This window comes from Simochromis diagramma, unplaced genomic scaffold, assembly GCF_900408965.1.
Source record: "Simochromis diagramma unplaced genomic scaffold, fSimDia1.1 OVJJ01000165.1, whole genome shotgun sequence".
NCBI classification, from domain to species: domain Eukaryota; kingdom Metazoa; phylum Chordata; class Actinopteri; order Cichliformes; family Cichlidae; genus Simochromis; species Simochromis diagramma.
Window position 1 is genome coordinate 2,073,563 of NW_024387467.1, and position 15,115 is coordinate 2,088,677.

Here is a 15,115-nt window from a genome sequence, read left to right on the forward strand (position 1 = left end):
CCAGGTCCTGTGGCTTCAAAGCAAATAATCAGGTATGAGGTGTTTGTGCTGATATGCTGTATTTAGTGTGCTCCATACATGTTGTTGTACATCACAGCCCGACATCTTCACTTTGGTCTCATCTGTCCAAATCATTTGCTCAGTAAGTCTTGTGATTTATTTAAATGCAAGTTTTAGATCGTAAGCTTTGCTGTCATGTTATTTTTAGAGACAACAGGCTTCCTTCTGACAACCCTTCAAACAAGCCATACCTATTCTTTCTTGTTCTTTTCTATTTCTCTATTGTTTTGTCACAAGCTAACATTTAACATGCCCGTGGAGGACTGTAGTCTGAGCTGTAGCTCTTGTTTTTTTTCCACAATGCTGATGTGGTGGAAAACTCACACTCCTAGGAAGTTTGGCAATCGTCTTGAATGTTTTTCACAGCTAAATAATCTTACTGACAACAGAAGGATGTTGCTCAAATAGTTTCGAAATGAACTTTTAACAAGAATGGTAGCATCACCAACTGTTTCTTTTAGATTTGGAGGACTAGAGATGGCCAGTGACAAAATAGGACAGGAGCCCAGGGACGGTGAAACAGGGCAGATGGTTAGCCATCATACATTGTGCAAAAGCTACTACTGAAGCAGTTACTGCCTTCACAGGTAACAGGTGTGTCAGGAAGTAGAATGGGTTGTCTAGTAATCGGAAGATTAATGGTTCAATCTCTGCCTCTCCTAGTCTACATGATGTAGTGGTTGAGGTAGGTAGGACCTTGTGTTTCTTTTGAGGGTTTACCACTGGTTTGTGTGAATGTTAGATTAAAAGCTCTTAAGTGCTTTTGCAAATGAGGCTTAAGTAAGAAAGCACTCTGAGTGTTCAAATAGAAACGTGTTATGTAATTAGTAGTTCATTTACAATAAAGGGTTACTTGCACAGCAAGATTAAAAAGTCTCAGACCACAAAGCCTGGTCTGGGCTAATGTCCTTTAATATCTCCCAATGAAAAATAATTACTTCTCCAGCTTGAGTGCTTGACTTTGGAAATCAAGAAGCAGAAATGAGTAGCGGCAGAGGCAAAGGTTACACAATGGAAGGTTAGAAATGAAGAATACTGGCCCAGCTTCTGCACCAAGAGCAGCGAACGTAACAGCGGAGAGACTTTTAAGTGGCAGCTAATTCTAAATGCAGCATTTCTATCTGCTCAACAACATCAGAAAACTAATAGTCTGTGTGCAGTTTGTCACACAGTGTGTTTCTAGCTAGAGGTCCTGTATTTCACAGGGAGAGAATGAGAGCTAACTTTACTCAGAGATGAAGAAAGACAAGGACAGGAGAGGAAGAAGGTAAGGAACAAAGTTATATTTTAAGATCAGCACTATTCAGCGGAATTTGATAAGCTGAAAATTTAAAGCTTTTACATGTATGACCCTGTGTTGTTAAACAATAATTTCCATAATTTCGTTGTATATTTATGACAATAAATTACTTTTCTAAATCAGGCATTGGGTCTGTACATGTCACATTATGTTTTTTCATATTTTGAAACATGTTACCAAACAAACTAAGGCAGACTAACTGTGTTATTTAAAGTTTGCATGAAAATGTTCTGCAGGTTAGTGCAGGATAAACAGGGTAGTTTGCTGTACTGTGATGGATTTTAAGTAGAGAACAGTGTGTGTGACTGGTGGACAGTGGCCGTCTAGTATAAAGTAAGTATAAAGCGTATACTGTCAGTGTAGAGAATAGAAATCAGTCAGGACAACAACAGGTGTATAAATCACCCTGTACATTAAGAAAGTCTGCTGGAGCTCTCAAAAGAAATTATAGTGGGTTCTGCTTCTTTTCCCTATGCTGAGCCATTAAAACAGATTTTAGGGTTCTCCCACCTACTGAAACCGTCGTACTCATTATCCTGTTTAGAGACAACGTCGCCCTATACAATGTAGGCAACAGAGAGTAGAGCCTTTTTTAAAAAGAAAAATCCTGATTTTATTTTCTGTCCATGTTCTACATAACTGATTCAAGCTGAATATATTTATTAAAGTTTAGAATGAAATAAAGTAATTATTCCCATCTACTGATATTATTTTATTATTAAATTAATATAGCACACGGTTCAGCTAGCTTTGCACAGAAATAGTGTCTTTACTGTCTTACACCAAGTACATTTCAGAGCCAGTACTTTTTCAATTTTACTTGAGTGAAGAATTTGAATCAGTACTTCATTTTTTTACTGGAGTATTTTTCAAGACTAGTAACTGTACTTACAGAATATACAGAATGCCTGCCACCTACAATTGTCCAGGCATAAATAATGAGTGGACCCAAATGCAAAACTCCTCAGATAAAGAACAGTGAATTTATTTACAGTGTAATAATGGTGTAACAACAGGCTGGTCCGGACTGGTTTTACCTGGGACACATTCTGAACTGTTGCGGGGAAGAGCCAACCGAACAGTCACAGGGTTAATAATTGATTGAATAGCAAATGGACCAATGAACCGGGGAGCTCATTTCTTAGATTCAGTTCTCAGTGGAATGTACCTGGAGGAGAGCCACACCTTTTGGCTGACGTGGTAGGCCGGGGCTGGAGCGTAGCAGCGATCATCCAGTCTCTTATTTTGCTCTGCAGTTCTGAGGAGGGCCGCCTTTGTGGACTGCCATGCCTGTCACTCCAGGTGGACTGGTTGGAGGAGGCGACACAGCGCAGCATGGCTTCCAGCTCCTGATTTGCCCTCTCCACTTGACCGTTAGTCTGGGGATGGAAGCCAGACGACAAACTCACTTGGCCCCCAGTTCAGAACACAACTTCTTCCACACCTGAGACGTGAACCAGGGACCCCCTGAGAAATTCCATTAAGGCGGAAAACATGCTGGGTGAGGAGCATAGTGGTTTCCAACGCAGAGGGCAGTTTAGGCAGCGCCACAAGGTGGGCTGCCTTGGAAAAACCATCAGTGATAGTGAGGATGGTGGTGTTATCTGATCATGGAGGGAGTCCCGTGACAAAATCCAATGTGATATGCAACCATGGTCGCTTGGGGATGGGCAGTGGTTGAAGCAGGCCTGCAGGCGGGGAACTTGGTACTTTATTCTGTGCACGCACAGGGCAGGCCGTGACATACTCCTGAACACCCTTAACAAGAGACGGCCACCAAAACTTTAAGTTTATAATTGAACTTGACTGTGTGAGCCAAGTGGATGACTTTTTCTCGAACTGTTGTGGAGATGTACAGTTGACCGGTAGGCCCCGAACCGGGGTCAGGTTCTTGTTGGGCTTCCCTGATCAGCCTTTCTATCTCCCATGTCAGCAAGCCTACAATGGATGTAGCAGGGAGAATGGGCTTCTTCTTTTCTTCAGCTTCCACATCTGGTACAAACTGGCAAGAGAGAGCATCCGGCTTCATATTCCGCGATCCCAGCCTGTAAGTTACGGTGAGGTAAAATCGGGTTAAGAATAAGGCCCACCTGACTTGCCGGGCATTTAGGCGCTTGGGCGCATGAAGGTATGCCAACATTTTGTGGTCGGTCTAGACCAGCACCGGGTGCTCCCCTCTAGCCAATGTCGCCACTCCTCCACAGCCAAATGTATGGCCAGAAGCTCCCAATCTATGGCGTTATTTTTACCCATATGTGACCAAGTGGTCGGCGGGGTTATAAAAGAAATAATAAAATGACAACGCCACCTAGGGGAATTTCACCCCCAGGAAATATATATTTAAGAAAAATAGATAAAAGGAATAAAAAGAGGCCGCACAGATTCAAGGATGCACACTGAGGCAGGTTGGCTCCAATATTAAAACAGTTTTATTTATAGTAAAAATAAATAAAATATTAGAAACCAAAATGTAGCGTCGTTGTTGACAGTGTCCTAAAGTAAAAATAAAACAATCATGGAACTTGGACTTACCAGCAGCCGTGGACCCAAAAGAAAATTTAACAAGAAGAAAATCACTACAGGCCACCCGGTGCTGTACAAAAGTGCGAAAATGACCTGAACCACCTGAGGTCCCAGGGCCACTGCCACGTCTTCCGTTCACTGAAGTAAAACACAGAGAAATACGTTAAAAGAATAAAAGGACACTGAGCGTCAGGCTCGCTACAGATCATAAAAAAAAATATATAAAACCAACTTTAATAACTTTAATAAAAAAAAAAATCACACACACACACGAAGGCTGACGCCCCACGAGTCAACTACAACTCGTGCTGGTAGTAATTGTCCAGGCCTCGATCACAAGCCGGTCTGGCTCCCCACAGGCTGAGATCGGCAACTGAGGCAGTTTAAGGTTCCCAGCAGAGGATCGCTCCAGCCCGATCACAGAGGCGTGGGCACAAGCAACAATCCAGAATAAAAATAAAATAAAACCAGGCGAACCAGAAAAGGTAAGCCTACTTAATAAAAAGTTTCACGACAAGACAAGACAAGACAGCAGGCTCCACCGAGGAGGAGCCCTCACAACAGCAGCTGGGAAGGCGTTTCACTCTTCCGATTAAGGTCGGGCAGTTTGCCACGGCAATGTGAAGGCAGCAATCAAACCCTAAAACAACAGATAAATATAACCGTAGCCTCCGGTAATTGGGAATACTAATAAAAGTCGTTTTAACGACTTACCCCAGGACTCTCACTGGTGGAGATAACTCGGGCACCTCTCTCCGCAACGCCGGAATAAAACAGAAACTCCCGCGCTACAACAAGCCACAAAAACTATATTACTACAGATTCTAGTACTCGGAGGGAATCGGAGGTTAAGCAAGAGCCTACCTGTAGCTGTCATAGGATCTACTCGCTTGCTGATCAATCCGTTACAGTGTGCCTGCATTGACTGCTGCTTTTTGCCAAACAGATGGGAGGCATAAACCAGGAGAACACCGGCTTAACTTTATATGGACTGACACCACCCTGCAATCAAGATCCAGGTGGGTTCCCAATTAACCTAGTTGCGCAGCCAAGAGCGAGAGCAGTAGAGAGCGAGCGCAGTAGAGAGAGAGAGAAAAGGAAAGGCGAGTAGCCTGTCCGGCTCCACATACCATCTATTCTGCCTGTGAGAGATGCTGGGAGAAGAAAGCACAGGGGTGTAATTTACCTTCTACTTGTTGCGAGAGAACAGCTACCATGCCCGAGTCCAAGGCATCGACCTCCACTAAACGGTCAACTCTGGTCCAGCTGGACCAGAACGCTGCTTGAGCCAATCAAAAGCCTGTTGGGCAGAGGGAGACCAGTGGAAAAATAGTTTTGGGGAGGTGAGTTGATTGAGGGGGGTACCCCCTTACCGAAATATCTTTGGTAAAGGGGATAGAAATTGATGAACCCCAGGAACCTCTGGAGCTCCTTCCGGTTTTGGGGCTGAAAAAGTTTGTACGTGGAACTAACATTTTTCCCCTCCGCAAGCAGATGATAATCACATGTTGGTAAACGGCCTCCTTGTCTCTCATTTGCTGTAAAAAATTTGAGCATACACCTTGTTTCTCTGTGCTTCTAGTTGCCTACGTTTCTCTTCATACCTCGCCTACCTACAGCTTAGGATCCTGGATGCTGATCTCCACTGCAGTTATTATTTGATGGCAATTCAGGCCTCTCCGGTTTTGCACCATTCGCCATCTCTACCTGCCTACCCTCCTGCCATCGTCTCTCGCAGATCACCGGAAAGAGAAAAGTTGGAATCATTCCTCTCATCCACACTCTGGACCTCACCTTGCCATCCACCCCCACTGAGCTGTGTTTTGCTTCACCCGCAAGTAAGGTCACTTCACTACTCACCTCTTATCATCCACCCAGTTTCCTCTGAAAGCCTTCTAATCTCTCTCTCTTCCTCTGCCCACAGTTTGGACCCATTCGTCAAGAACTTCTCCATAGTGTCGTCATCTAGTTCTCCATGTAGCAGTAAAATAAATTCTCTGAAACGTTTGCCTTCCCTGTTTGAATATGCTCTTGGGTCCAAATCCTTGCACCAGCCTCCAGGTCCCCATGACAGTTCCAGCTTTAAGTAGACAACCTAATTACTGATGAACAGCAGGTGAGTCAGAACCGCTGACTAGCCAACAGGAAGGCACAACAACAAAGAGAGAGAGCAAGGAAAAAAACAAAAGGAGAGAAAGACAGCGACCATAACACTACTAGTAAAGTTTTAACTACATTTTAATTTTTGTTATTGCACTGTTTGGCACAATTTATAGGACATTTCAATGTTGTTATGCATGCAAATATTCTTCATTGTTTATAAAAAGCCTCAAATTATGTAATGTGACAAACATCTTTGTTATTTTTTGTTATTTAACTTCATTATGATTATAACAAATACTGTATATTTATTTTCTACCTAATTTAACTGTGTGCTTTTTATCTGTTTTGTTATTTATATTTCTTGCACAGTAAGAACACCCACAATTTTGTTGTATATGTACAATGACAATGAAGAGCTATTCTATTCTAGTCTATTACAGAGATGCCCCACCTACCTACTGTTTTCTTTGTTTTCCATCTTTTTCCATCACCCATTCATTTTTTCTATGCTGTAGATATAACATTAACATGTCTTGAAACACAAGTGGACTGTAGTTCTCCTCACAGGCAGCTTTTCATTAACTGCACTAAGTACAATTATCCAGGCTTCACCTTTCAGAACTATCTGAAAGCATGCTTTGCTTAAATGTAACTCAGTAGCTTGGAAGAATGTTTTTTTTCCATGCACAAGTAATATCTATTGTGCAACTTTCAAAAAATTGAAAGGCTGTCATGTTATGATAAAATAAAAGGAGGAAAATAAACATGTGCGAACAGAAATAGGTGCCAACATACAGTACCAGAACCCAGTACCAGGATCTCCAGCACGTTAGCCTTAATTTCAACAGTAGATAATTCAATATGGACTCACAACTAAAGTGCTTTAAGCACTTTGTTACAAAATGTACTTTGTGTCCGATGTAAAACACACTAAAAGCCAGACTCTGTATTTTCATCATAGACTTGCATGAGTATAACCAGGAACCTCACACCAATTTTCCAGCAATGTAACGTCATCTCACAGCAAAGGTTTTAGGTTTAAACCTGCTGGCCATCTCAGGCCTTTATATTTGGAGTTTGCAAGTTCTCCTTATCCCTGTGTGGGTTTCCTGCAGGTACTCTGGCTTACTCCCACACCTCTTACAGGTGTGGGAGTAAGCATGTTAGGTCAGCTGGGGATTCTAAATCGACGATAAATGTTAGACTGTGGTTGTAATGTAATGTATTCACATTTATATACTGTAAAGAGACCTTACTGTCTCTCTGTGTTTTCCCTGTGATAGATAACCAACATTTATATGGCAACAAATTTTGACATATGGAGTACGTGGCAGGTTGTCCAGTCTGTCACAAACTACAAGAAGAACACTGACAGCTCAGAGATGCTGCCCCGAACAGTTTCTATGCAAGTTTCCAGCTCAACACCATGGGGAGCACAGCAGGTGACCCCCATAAGGTTCTGACAAAGTGTCACCAATATTCTAAAGGCCTGAGCTGAACAGTTAGGATGTGTATACATAGACAACTTCAATCAGTCTCTAAGAGTCGCAGAAGTCCCACACGCATTAAAAGAATCCATCATCACTCCTTTGTCATCGTTCCCAAAAACAAACAGACTCATCCACCCTGCAATGACGGGCCGTGAAGGGCTTTGTTGACCCAGACACTGTTGACCCTCAACATTTAAGCAAACAGTAACAGTAAGGATGAGTCCACATACAGGGACATTATGTCCCTAGCAGTTCCCAGGTAATAGTCCTATACAAACATCAGAAAAAGTGTACCCATTCCCTTAAAATATTCCAATGACTAATTTAGAATTCCTGATTAATCTTGACCATAATCATCAACCACAACCTAAATCTAATCTTACCCTAAAATTGAACCAGTTCTTCAAAGATGTAAATTATGGGGATTTTTTTCCACAAAACGGAGGCTGGTCACTGCACTGACCAGTAGCAATACAAGTCAGCATGTTTTTCACTTTTGGTTTTCTCTTAAAGCAATAATGTATAAAGCATTGGACAAAAGTGTTTATTATTACGGTTTTCTAGTACAACACTGAACATTTAAATAGCACTTCTGTGTTCTGGTGGCCATGCTTAGTAAGCAAAGAAATAGTCTTTGGTCTCATCAGCCAAAGCCCTACACACATCACAGTTCCTACTCCATGCTTCACAGTGGAAACTACGTGGAAATCATTTCCATAAATTCTCTGTTAAAGACAGCTAATACCAAAAATCTCTTTGGCTCAATGGACTGGTGTTTTTTGCAACTGCACATACTGAAAAATAAATGTTCCCGACTGATCTTTTCTTGTAGTTGTTATGGTTTGTGATGGACTGAGCAGTAAAGGACAGTCAGGCAATAAGGCTCTAAATCTTGGCCAATAAAAGAGGTCAGAGTAACAGAGTTCTACTCAAAAACTGGCACCAAAACAACACTGACTCAAACAAGCTGACCTTTCAAAATGAGACAAAGGGGAAACTTAAATACTGGCTGATCAGCCCACAAAGACACTAACATAGCAAATCTCATTTTCCCCCATGATCCAGAGTTGTGGTATGACAACAGGTCTCCATGTAGGCTTGCTCCACCCTTTTCCCCCGTCTTAGCTCATCAGCCAAGAAGCATCTGCCATTGAGGTAACTCAGAAAACAAAGAAAAAGATTAACTCAAGTTATACATATAACAGTGTTAACTAAAATGCAATTATTTTAGAATACAGTATTATGTGATTGTATAAATAAATTAATTCTACACCAAAAATAATTCTCTATTACTGTGTAAATTAAATCCTTTATTTAAAGAAAGCTAAATATACAGTTTTAGAACACCGCAATTTGTCCAGTTTTTTTTATTGAAAATGATGCAGTTTAATGTCTCATTGTACAAAAAAGCAATTGGAGTTAAAAATAAATCATGGAATCAATTTATGGACCAAAATGAACCAAAACTTTGACTCGTCAGGAGCCACCTCTGACAGATATAACAGCTGAACACAGCCGTGGCTTCTTTCTACAATAGAAATCAAATCTGTAGCAGAAGTTCCCATAAATGTGGACCTTGTAGGTTGCTTTCACTCTTCTGTCCAGTTCATCCCAAACCAGCTCGATGGGGTTTCAGTCTGGAGGCTGTGCTGGACTCCATGTTTTCAAGCTCACCATCTTGTTCTTTTTCCTGAGGTAGTTCTGGCACAGCTTGATGTTTTGGGTCATTATCGTGCTGTAGGAACCAAGAATAACTAGCCTCATACCAGAGGGTGCTGCATGCAGAATGCTGTGGTAGCTGTTTTGTTTCAGGAAGCAATGATCCCTCTAAGCTGCGCGTGAGCAGTTGCGCACTGCTGGCACGTCTCTGCACACAGAAAATCTGCGTTGCGCCCAAAAAAAAAATCGAACCTGAATTGAAATTAAAATAAATACTTTAACAATTCAGTTCTGCAGTGTTAGTCAGTGAGTGACTGGCTGCTCCCGTATGGGATCAGAACGATGCCAGAACGATGCCACCACAGTCCAGCCAATGATGCGATTCACATTCGTATATACGCAGCTAATCAACGTCGTTGACTGACAGCGTCCTTATGTGCCGACACCGGTGCTTTAGCGAGCAAAGCGGCTGATGTGGAGTGAAGCCACGTTAATGACAACGTGTACAACCATTGGAGACGTGAGCAGGACAGACGGAACAACTGACGGACAAAGTGTGGACTTTATACCAGTTTTTAAATTGTGTTGATCGGCCACGTAAAACCAGAGTTATGATAAAAATATCTGCAATGTGATGAGGGTGATGCGTCAGTGAGTGCTTATCAGTATCAATATATGTGTGTGTGTGCGTGTTCATAGTTCAGCTGAGACAGTGTCCTTCGCCCTGCCAGGCTAAGTAAACAGTCTTCCCTCATTGTAGCAGCCCTCATTGTAGCAGGAGACTTTAACAAAGCGAATCTCAGACAAGTCATGCCAAACTTTTACCAGCATGTCTCGTGTCCAACGAGAGGGGATCGGATTTTGGATCACTGCTACACGCCATACAAGCAGGGCTACAAAGCTGTCTCACACCCGGCTTTTGGGAAGTCTGACCACAACGCCATCTTCCTCATTCCCCAGTATAAACAAAGCATACGGAGGGAAGAAGTAACCACGAGGGAGGTAAAACGGTGGACTGCCCAATCAGAAGCTACGCTACAGGACGCACTCAACGACGTAGACTGGGACATGTTCAGAGCATGCGCAGTCGACATCAACGAGTTTACGGAAGTAGCAGTATGCTTCGTCAAAATGCTAGCAGAGGAGATTATCCCCACTGCGAGAGTCACCACATTCCCAAACCAGAAACCGTGGATGGACAGATCGATCCGCACTGCAGTAAACGCCAGGACCGCCTCCTACAACACGGGTCTCGCCACTGGCGATATGAGCGCCTACAAAGCGGCCTCATACGGCGTGCGGCGCGCGGTGAGAGATGCCAAACGCAGGTACCGGGAACGTGTGGAGTCCCGCTTCCACCAGGGCGACACACAGAGTATGTGGCACGGACTACGCACCATTACGGACTACAAAGCCAGGGACACTGCGCCGATCAACGCCGACTCTGCATTCACCAACGAGCTGAATCAGTTCTACGCCCGTTTCGAGGTTAGCCAGGCAGCTAATGCTATCTACTGCCTGACTACCGAGGACAGTGACGTCATCAGCGAGAGCCCGGTGACCAGCATCGCGGAGCATGACGTCCGAGCGGCACTGAGGAGAGTGAACACAAGGAAAGCGGCGGGGCCAGACGGCATCACCGGCCGTCTGCTGCGCTGCTGTGCTGACCAGCTAGCAGGTGTGTTCACTTACATCTTCAACGAGTCCCTGGCGAAGTCTGTGGTCCCCACATGCTTCAAAAGATCCACCATCATCCCTGTGCCCAAGAACAGCAAACCCTCATCCCTGAACGATTACCGGCCAGTTGCACTGACCTCGGTAGTAATGAAGGTGTTTGAGAGGCTGCTGAAGAACATCATCTCCTCCTCCATCCCAGACACCACAGATCCACTGCAGTTCGCCTACAGATCCAACAGATCCACAGAGGATGCCATCGCCCACGTCCTACACACCACTCTCAGCCACGTGGACAAGAAACAGGGTAACTATGTGCGAATGCTGTTTGTTGATTACAGTTCAGCGTTTAACACAATAGTGCCCTGCAGACTGTTCACAAAGCTGAGGGATCTGGGACTTAACAGCCGTCTGTGTGAGTGGGTGTTGGACTTCCTCACTGGCAGAACTCAGGTGGTGAGGGTGGGCAGGTGCTTCTCCAACAGCATCACCATCAACACAGGAGCACCTCAGGGATGTGTCCTCTCGCCACTGCTCTACTCCCTCTACACTTCGGACTGTGTGGCCACCCATGGCTCCAACACCATTGTGAAGTTTGCTGACGACACAGTGGTGTTGGGTGCCATCTCCAACAACGATGAGGCGGCCTACATGGATGAAGTGAAGAATCTGGCATCGTGGTGCCAGGACAACCACCTCCAGCTGAACGTCAGCAAGACCAAGGAGCTGGTGGTGGACTTCAGAAGGGGTCAGCACAGAGACTACAAGCCCATCATCATCAATGGAGCTCCAGTGGAGAGGGTGCAGTCCTTCAAGTATCTTGGTGTCCACATCTCCTCAGACCTGACATGGGCTGCCCACATTCAGGTCCAGACCAAAAAGGCTAGGCAGCGCCTGTATCACCTACGACAACTGAGGAAGTTCAGGGTCTCTCCAAAGATCCTCAGGATTTTCTATACAGGCGCTGTGGAGAGCATCCTCACACAGAACATGACATTGTGGTTTGGGAACAGCTGTGTGAAGGACCAAAAAGCTCTCCAGAGAGTGATCCGTACAGCAGAACGCTGCTGCAGGATTGCTCTCCCCCCGCTTCAGGACACCTACACCAGGAGATGCCGGACTAGAGCAGCGCAGATACTGAAGGACCCGTCCCATCCTGGCAACAAACTGTTCCAACTTCTGCAATCTGGTAGAAGGTTCCGCATCTTCCGGGCAAGGACAGAGAGACTCAAGAGGAGCTTCTATCCCCAAGCCATCCGTGCCCTAAACACACACACCCGCCCTCTCACATCATCTATAATTGACTGAGTCAGGACTCTTCCAGACACTCTAAACCAAGGAACAATGTACATTTCAATTCCTTTAATTTTAAATATGTTTATATTGTCTATCCTGTAAAATAGTCAGATGTCTATTCATATTAATGTACAGAATTCACCTGCTTGCTGCTACTACTGCACATTCACCCAGTGTATATACTAAATGTCTGTATATATATATATATATATATATATATATATATATATATATATATATAATGTTCTTCCTCTACACCCCCCCCAATTTTTGCACATGTCGAGGAGCGTGTCAGGCTACATTTCACTGTGTGTTATACTTGTATAACCATGCATGTGACAAATAAAGAACCTTGAACCTTGAACCTTCCAGCCAACCCAGGTGGCCTTGCATGGAATGGGAAGAACAGACTCAACACAGTCGTTATCAGGGTGTTGTTGTTCAGCTCCGGCCTTGAGCCCACAGCTGGCACCAAGGGGTATCTGGATTATGATGGTAATTTTTCTTTTGCGACAACTCATGAGAATTTCAAGCTGTTTTCAACACTCCGACACTGGTCTCTCAATCTCCCGTTGGAGAACCGCGAGCTTCCCCACGATGGTATCAAACTTGCTGGTGTTTTCATTCTTTTGCCCAAACAGCCAATTCTGAGAACTCACAACTGCAGTGACCATCACACTTCCTCCTCCATGTTTGACAGTTGATGCCACACACTGTGGAACCATCCTTTCACCCACTCGACGGCGTACAAATATCCTGCGTGATGAACCGAAGGTTTCAGATTTTGATCCATCAGCCCATAAAACCTTCTTCCAGTCTTCAGTAGTCCAGTGTCGGTGTTTCATGGCCCAGACGAGCCTCTTTGTCTTATTCGGGCTTTCTTGCTGCAACTCGTCCTGTCAAACCTGCAGCTTGAAGTTTTCTCTTCACAGCTGAAACTGAGACTTTCTCACTACGACCACTGTGAAGCTGCTTGAAGCTGTTGTCCTGTGAGCCGCCGTCACACAGCTGTTAACTCTCAGAAACTTGTCCTCTGAGTCAGTCGTGTCTTTGGGTCTGTCAGTAATCCAGAAAGGTTGGAACAGCTGTAGGAATTAGTAGCAGCAGCTTACAAGGCTTGATCAATCTCATTGCTCCAGAACTGCTTTAAACAGTTAACCATGTTGTCCCTGAAAAAGGCCTTTTTGTATAATTCTGAAATGCACATTATTCTTCAGTTTTGGCTAACCTTACCTTTTTTTCACAACTTACCTTTGTATCATTCAAGCTATTTATTGGACTTGAATGATTTGAATTGGAATAAATAATTGGAAATATTGGGGTGTTCAAAACTTGATCACTAGTGTAAGTGTAGTGCTATGTATAAGTCTCTATTGTTGCACTGTGATGTTTGGTAGATATTACCTAATATGTGTGGCTGTAACTGCAGCCATCACATGACTTTAGCTTTCCTTTCAGGCACCATATGCTTCCTTTTTAAATCACCTTTCTCCTTTTACTTTACTTACCTGTACATTTGACATTAAGGTCCCTTTGTCTTTTGCCATGCTTGTGTCTGATCGGTAAATCGCCCACCCAAAGACTAACTCCTCTTTGTTTTCCAGTGGTCAGATTTTCAAGTCATTTCATGTTTTCCTGAAAGTTCTTTGTGTTGCTACTCCCGAATTTCTAGTTAGCTTTTTGCCTTTGAATATCTTAAGCTGTGTTGTGGGATTTTCTGTTAATAAAGTCTGCAACACAGTCAGCTGTGGTCAAGCTATTTTAATTACTGCATGCAGGAGAGCCAACACACATTAAACATCACAGTTCACAGTCACGGGGCAGTGTCCCTGTTATACCCTCACACACAACTCTCTGTATTTTTCAGTTACTACAGGGTTTTGACTCACGGGCTGTTGCTGGGCAGAGAGTGACTCCCGCTAAGTTTTCCCAGGAAGCTCCTGGAACTGGTCGTCTTTGGACTTTCGTCCTTCTACGCCCTAACAGTTAGCAGATAACATAGTGAAACCTCGTTAAGCAAAGCTAAGCAGTTTTCACGAGGTCATATTGACACATACACATACTGCATCTAAGCATGCACAGGTTACACAAAAATCATACAGTGAAGTTCTAACACCTAAGTCTGAATGTTAGCTTTGAAAACTAGAATTTTGCCATTACAGCTGAGTCCTTGAAATTGTGTCTGAGCCTTGTCAGTTAATTTTAACTTACTGACAGCACTACCTGTTACATTTAAATACGAATCTTTTGGATTTTTTTATTAGTAACTGTCACAATACTAAAGAAAGACTGATTTTCTCTGTACTTCAGTGGTTCTGTCATAATACGACACGTGCAAACAACAGATACGGATAAGATGAGTGATTGTCTCAAACACTGTAAGAAGGCACAATACATTCCAAACATTTTTTTGGCACAATTGCATTACATGTTCCTCATAAGACCATCGTTACACTTGGCTCACTCTACATTATTACTCCAGTATATTCCATATTCTTACTTTAACAGCTGGTAAAAAAAAAATCTCTAACCCTAAAGTCATGAGAAATGACGTAAATCAGCATAGCCTCATAGCCCATCAGTCTTTGGTAGAGATTAACAGATGCACCCAGGCAAGCAGACTTCAGATAAAGGAAAAAAATGAAAACATGGTTAGAAGACTAACCAATCTAGTAAAAATAGTTTTTAACACTAAGTACTTGGACAGTTTTCTTTTTTATATTGTTTTTTTTATTATTATTTTTTTTTATTTTGTATTTTAAACACAGGACCACTGAAAAAATAAACTATGGATAGAAATGTAAAAGAAAGGACAGTAACAGTCAAAGCAGTGTCAAAGTGTGTTGTGCTCTAGAGGGCAGCACTTCTATTACAGCTTGGTAATAAAGGGGTGATAGTAGGGAAAACATTTGGAACTAGAAAGTAATGTGGTACTTTCTAAGTCATTACCATGCAATTACCTCTGGTAGTTTCTGTGTAAAAAGCAGAAAACAGCTGCAAAATGCAAAAC

General features: G+C 43.3%; 2 long non-coding RNA genes across 6 annotated transcripts; one reads left to right on the forward strand and one right to left on the reverse strand.

Moving 5' to 3' along the window:
* Positions 1 to 3,112: 3,112 nt before the first annotated feature.
* Positions 3,113 to 5,861, reverse strand: LOC120723344. 5 transcript variants are annotated; one of them, XR_005693721.1, is made up of 4 exons: positions 5,744 to 5,861; positions 5,497 to 5,612; positions 3,986 to 4,021; positions 3,113 to 3,405 (listed from the first exon to the last, which is right to left on the reverse strand). It is a non-coding gene; the product is annotated as an uncharacterized LOC120723344 (long non-coding RNA). The 5 variants fall into 5 exon arrangements; XR_005693720.1 differs by having other exon boundaries at positions 3,977 to 4,021; XR_005693719.1 differs by lacking the exons at positions 5,497 to 5,612; positions 5,744 to 5,861 and adding exons at positions 4,598 to 4,671; positions 4,748 to 4,835 and having other exon boundaries at positions 3,977 to 4,021.
* Positions 4,998 to 5,908, forward strand: LOC120723345. Its single transcript, XR_005693722.1, has 3 exons — positions 4,998 to 5,226; positions 5,466 to 5,721; positions 5,808 to 5,908. It is a non-coding gene; the product is annotated as an uncharacterized LOC120723345 (long non-coding RNA).
* Positions 5,909 to 15,115: the final 9,207 nt, after the last annotated feature.